General features: G+C 45.2%; 1 protein-coding gene and 1 non-coding gene across 5 annotated transcripts in view; one reads left to right on the plus strand and one right to left on the minus strand.

Moving 5' to 3' along the window:
* Osbp2 (oxysterol binding protein 2) overlaps window positions 1-6301 on the plus strand; it is a 161869-nt gene that overhangs the window by 25112 nt on the left and 130456 nt on the right. The gene's annotated exons all lie outside the window — the stretch shown is intronic.
* On the minus strand, window positions 1712-1855 carry LOC115065254. Its single transcript, XR_003845048.1, has one exon. It is a non-coding gene; the product is annotated as a small nucleolar RNA SNORA48 (small nucleolar RNA).

Genomic DNA, 6301 nt, shown 5'->3' on the forward strand with positions numbered 1-6301 from the left:
TCCCAGCACTTGGGAGGCAGAGGCAGGTGGATTTCTGAGTTCGAGGCCAGCCTGGTCTACAAAGTGAGTTCCAGGACAGCCAGGACTACACAGAGAAATCCTATCTCAAAACAAACAAACAAACAAAAAACACAAAAGAACAAACAAAAAAAAGAATTGCCTCATTCATCTACAGACATAATACTGTCCAAAGAAAGGACACAATTACAGGTAGGACAGCGGGATTCCGCCGAGACAGAGTAGGCTAGTCCTTGATATTCCTGGTTCTCTAAGTCTGTCAGATGACCCGGGCCAGTAGGCTGAAGACCGATGCTCCAATGTGTTCAAGTAAGGGACTATCCAGGTGATCAGCGGTCTCTATACATTGGCTGAGTTTTGGAAGCTGTGTTAGGCTTCCTATATATTTTCAGTTAATATCAGTCGTTCTTGGATTTCTGAAGGGCTTGAAAAACTACATAGTCTCCTAGCCAATCGAGGCTTTTCACTTTGAGAGGAACAGTTTTGAGAGGATGGTTTCCAGATGGCATTCAATCTAAAGCCAAGACATAGCCAGGTTCATAACCATAGTCTTTTAAGAAAGGACAAATGACAGAGCTTCTGTTTAATTAACAAAGATGATGGACTGGGGGTTAGGTCTCTTGTACTTTATAAATTACAAAATAGCAATAGTTATGTTCAATTATATCTGAGATAAAATATTCTTTTAATTGGACAGAAAGGAGGAAATGTGGATAGCCTTGGGGCTAATTATATTTGATGTTAATTCCATTCTCCCGTGAGTGGTTGCAAACAGGGATGAGTAAGCACTCAGGTGATTTCCTGTAAACCTGCTTCCCACCTTAATTTGTAAAATAAAGGAGAGCTGATGATTGGGCAGATAAAGGGAAGGTGGAGTGGAAGGTGAGGGAGAGAAGAAGGAGAAAATGGAAGAGGGAGAGGATGCAGAGGATGAGGAAGAAGAAGAAAAGTGGAGCAGAAGCACATGGTCTGGAGAAACCACAAGTTCTAAGGGGTCTCCTAGATGTGGAAGATGGTAGTGTAGTGGTAGATCTGCCCAGTCTAGGCACACAGCATGTAATCATATTAACTGAGTTGTGTTTTGATTGCCAGGGCATATTTGAGTTGGAGAGATTTACTGCAATACCTTCTGAGGATTTTTTTTTAAAAACTTTTTACTGGTTTGTTATGAGTTTGACATCATGTAGCCCAATCCTGTTTATCTTCTCAACTCTCATATCCACCCTTTGCCACTGCAACCTCCTTCTACAATAACACACACACACACACACACACACACACACACACACACACACACACACCAATAACAACAACAACAGCAACAACAACAATGCAGAAGACATTTCATCGTGGGTGCTGTAGTGTGTCACAGTATGCCCCACAGTATATGCCTCTGTCCACACATCATTTGCAAATGTTCCTTGTTCTCTCTTCACAATGCTCAAGCTGCTCCGCTTCTCTCTCGCTCATCTGTCCACCACATCTTAGCACATAGTGGTGGCTCCTGCTGCAGGCTGGCCATGCAGCTGCCGGGCTCCCAGGCTCCCGGGTGACATCTTCCATCCGTGCTGCATAGTGTGGTGGTGAGCAGGTATCTGTGTGCTGGAGGGCAGGCTTGTGGGTGGCATGGCAGTCAGCAGGCCTCTGTTTTCTTCCTCCCGAGCTGTCTGCCTGGGTTTGATTTTATTTGATTTTATGAGTCCTAGGCGTAAGACAGCTTTGGCCACCAAGCCAGGCATCAAGCTAGGGTGAACAGAGGACTGCCATCAGCTCTGCCCCTGACTGATATAAGAACACCACCACCAACAGGGTGTCTCTTAGCCCATTGCCAGGGGGGTGTCTGAGTGTTTTTTAAAAGTGCTTTTTCTTAAAAAAAAAAAAAAAAGTGCTTTTTCTTAAAGCATAACATTTAGGCAGTGAAATAGGTAAAGTATAAGGCTTTATTTTATACCCAATGAATTTTTATAAGGTATAACCCCCCTTTATTCTGAATTTATTTACCTTGTTTATTTAGCCTTTAAATGATATACATCCTTAGGGAGGCCTTGTCTTTTCAACAGTACTAGGGATTGAACCTAGGGCCTTGCACATGCTAGACAAAGGCTTTACCACTGAGCCATACCCCTAAATATTTTATTTTAAAAGATTTTCAGCTTAAGTCATTATTGAATAAATCTGACTTTTTTGGAATTTTTAAAAAAGTGTGTGAGCATTTACCTGCATGAGTGTCTGTATCCCACGTGTGTGTCTAGTACCTGAGGAAGCTTAAGAAGGAGGCCGATCCCTTGGACCTGGAGTCACAACACTTGTGAGTCTCCATGTGGGAGCTGGGAACTGAGTCATTGTTCTCTGCTAGATCAGCCAGTGCTCTTACCACTGAGCCATCTCTCCAGTTCTTAGATACAATGCTTCATTAGTTAATTAATATTATTAGTATTTATTTTTGGACACTGGCAATCAAACCAGGGTTTCACAAATGCTTTGTCCTCTTCTTCTTATTTAAACAGGGTTGCAGTCTATGAACCTACCCCCTGACAAGATAGAATGTTGTTTGAGGTCGGTCTGTTTTCTAGCGTATTTCCTTTTCATAGGTGCTTTCAGGGTGACATTACTGAGTCAACACTTGGTAGGTAGGTTGGGGAGGAATTAACAAGTGAGTCACAGTCTGCTTCAACCCGCATAGAGAGAAGAACATAAAGTCAGGGTGTAACACTGTCTGGATTCAAACTGGCTACCTTTCAATTTTTCTTTAAAAAAGTTATTTACTTATTTTTTTTAAGATTTATTTAATTTTTATATGTAAGTATACCGTAGCTGTCTTCAGACATCTCATTACAGATGGTTGTGAGCCACCATGTGGTTGCTGGGAATTGAACTCAGGACCTTTGGAAGAGCAGTCAGTGCTCTTAACTGCTGAGCCATCTCTCCAGCCCCAATCCTTTTTTTTTTTTTTTTTCCAATCCTTTTTTTTTTTTTTTTGGTTTGTCCTTTTTCGAGACAGGGTTTCTCTGTATAGCCCTGGCTGTCCTGGAACTCACTTTGTAGACCAGGCTGTCCTCGAACTCACAAATCCACCTGCTTCTTCTTATTTTTAAAATGAGAACTCTGTATGTATGTATGTAAACCTACAGACCAGCGGAGGGCAAGGGGTCCCTTTATAGATGGTTGTAAGTCAACATGCAGTTGCTGAAAATTGAACTTATGATCTCTGGAAGACCAACCAGTGCTCTTAACCACTGAGCCATCTTACCAGCCCCAACTTTCTTTTCTTACCTTGAACTTTTCTTGTGAAGTTAAACTCTATTGGAAGCTGCAGTACCAGAGCCTTAAGCCAGAGGGCACCACATCATAGCCAGCTATAGGCATTATAGTTCATGTGTCCACCTGTCACAGGGACTTTTCTAGAGAATACACAATGAGAAAACATACTATTGAGCAGTCCACAGAGGGAGAGTTTTGTCTCTTTTATCTTCTGCTCCACTGTGACATTTTATGTAAGGGACAGCTTGGTGTGGGTTAAGGCATCAACTAAGAGGCACAAAGGCAGTGACCAAAGAGAGCTTAGGCAACTGAGCCACTTGCTGGCCCAATACCGCTCCATCGTGTGCTACCCACGCTTGTACCCTCCCCATAGACTCAGCTCCACCATATCATGGGGACCTCTGCTTCCCTGAGAGAACTCTCACCATCTCTTACTCGGGTAGGATGCATTCATCCCACGGGCTTCCTCTACACTCACTCTGGAACCAAGTTGCTTTGTCAGCACTCAGCTGCTCAGTGACAGGAGCCCTGTCCACCACCAGCCACTGAGTATTTAGAGAACTTCCAAGGAGCTCTCCGGGTTCTAGTGTAGACATTGTTCTTCCACACCCACCTGGAGATTTAAGCCTCTAACCTACCTGAGGGCAAAAATCAGGAGATGTGATTATAAACCCTGAGTCTTAGCGATGTGTTTCGTTGCTGTGGTAAAATATCCTGACAGGAGCAACTGAAGAGAGAAAAGGTTTCTTTTGGCTCAGGGTCTGGGGGGGTGGTGGTGGTGGAACTCTTCATGCCAGGCAAACATGGCAGAAGGGGCAAGGCTGCTGGTCACATGGCATCTGTCGCAGGAGGCAGAGGGCGCCCAGCCAGTCTTCTCCCTTTACCCAGCCTAGGACCCCAGCCCTCTGACTGGTGCTACCCACTTTTAGGACAGACCATCCCACTTTAACTTAATCTAGATTACCCCTCATCCACATTGACTCTAGACACCGTTGAGTTTATAATCGTTATCACCATCACACCCTGTGACTCAAGGACTGACATCCTAGACGGGATTCTTAGGAGGAGACTGGAGGGGTGGCAGAAGCTCTCTGAGGTGGCACAGAAGGTCTGTGTCCTTACACGTAGGTAAATCACCAAGGGTTGACATTTCGAGTATGAAATATCACACAGGCCTGTTTGAACATGAACTTGACTCCGGGGTGCCACCATTTTGGGAAGCCATGGAATATCTTGGAGATGGGTCTAACTGGAGGAAGTAGCTCACTGGAGGAGGGACTTGGATGTCTTTATCAGGTCCCAGAGTCTCCTCTCTTCCCCACATCTCGGACCGACACTCCCGAAAGCGTTAGCCAAGGTTTTGGGCCAGGAGTTTGGGGTTTGGGTACTGCGATGCAGAAATGACTAAAGCAGAAACTGGGGTTAGAGACGTGAGGGTGGGGTTCTTGTGGCTAACCTGAGCTTGTGGTTCTTGGGCCTAAGGTGCTGTCTTGGAGGACGAATTTGGAAATCTTTAGGGAAGCTAAAGGAAGCTGAGAATTCAGTAAGCAGGGCTTAATGAACAGCTGTGGGAATTCGCAAAAACCAAAGCATCCACAAAACCGTAGGCAGTGATGGCCAAGCAAATGAGCTTTAAATGGCAACAAGAATCCTCCTGGAAATAGGACCCAAGGCAATTCATGTTTCATTCTTGCAAATAATTTATCTCGCAGCATGCCCTGAAGCTGTGAGTAAGGCTAAATGGACTAGCTAATCTGATGGAGGAAAACATCAAGTCAGGATAGCTTTCAGGCCGTGGCATGGACATCGTCAGCGGCTTTCAGCCGAGCTTACAGTGAGAATCAGGATCAGAAAGCAAAGTGGAAAGGCTGGGAAACCGTTCAGTTCATCCAGAGAGAGGGCACATTTAACATTGCAGACAAGGAGGGTTTGCTTGTCCGGGAGATCCAATGTCATTGAAAAGAAGTCAAGCACTTTGCACTGGAACAATCAGGAAGATGCCTTCAGAGAGTCTCAACAGCTGGCCAGACCCAACCTATGGCAGGGTCAAGAGAGCCAAGGGTCATTTGCTTTGAGAGATGCAGAACATACTGCATAGAGTCACATAGGTATTTCCCTACGTTAATCAAGCCCAGGCACTCGGGTGATGCTGTAGTCCACAGGGATCTGCTTGAGTCTGTGTCATCCATTCTGGTTATGTAGCCATGTAGAACGCAAGATTTACAGGGTCCTGGGTCCCACCAGATCTCAAGGGAAGACATGGGAGGCTAGTCAGAACATGGCAGGATCGTGTTCGCTGTAAGCATCTCTGAGATGGCACCTCACGAAGCTGTGAGCATGAAGCTGGAGCTGCTCTGCTGGGTTTTGGCCTCTCGTTGGTCTCAGTCATGTTTTTGACACCCTGATCTCTCCCTTTGCAATGGTAATGCTTTCTCTGCACAGGTTATCTCGGGCGTATGTGACTTTCCTTTCCATTTTACAGAGCATCACAGCTTAGAGAAGACTTTGAACTTCGACTTTTGCCTTATACTGTAGGCCAGTTGGAGAGGGGATAATGTATTTTGCATTATGAGATGATCATGAGTCCTTAGGAACTGGAGTGGAATATTGTAGTTTAAATGCAAAATGTCCCTCATATTTGCATGCCTGGTCCTTGGCCTGTGGTTCTCTCCTGGGGTCATGCTTACCCAGAGGAAGTAGGTCACTAGGGGCACACCTTAAGGGATCCCTAGGTTGTTAGATTCCTGTCCTTTCTCTGGCTTCTAGCCACCATCATGTGACAATGGCCACCATGTCCTCTGATGTCCTCTCTGCCACAATAGACTGACAATTCCAAAACAGTGAACAACTTAAAAATTTCTTCCGTCTCATTTATCTTGGCTATTCTATCAAACTACAAGAGAAGTAAGAAATACATTAACACCGCTGGGTGTGGTGGCGCACGCATTTAATCCCAGCACTTGGGAGGCAGAGGCAGGCAGATTTCTGAGTTCGAGGCCAGCCTGGTCTACAGAGTGAGTTC

Source organism: Mus pahari, chromosome 13 (assembly GCF_900095145.1).
Source record: "Mus pahari chromosome 13, PAHARI_EIJ_v1.1, whole genome shotgun sequence".
Lineage (NCBI taxonomy): Eukaryota > Metazoa > Chordata > Mammalia > Rodentia > Muridae > Mus > Mus pahari.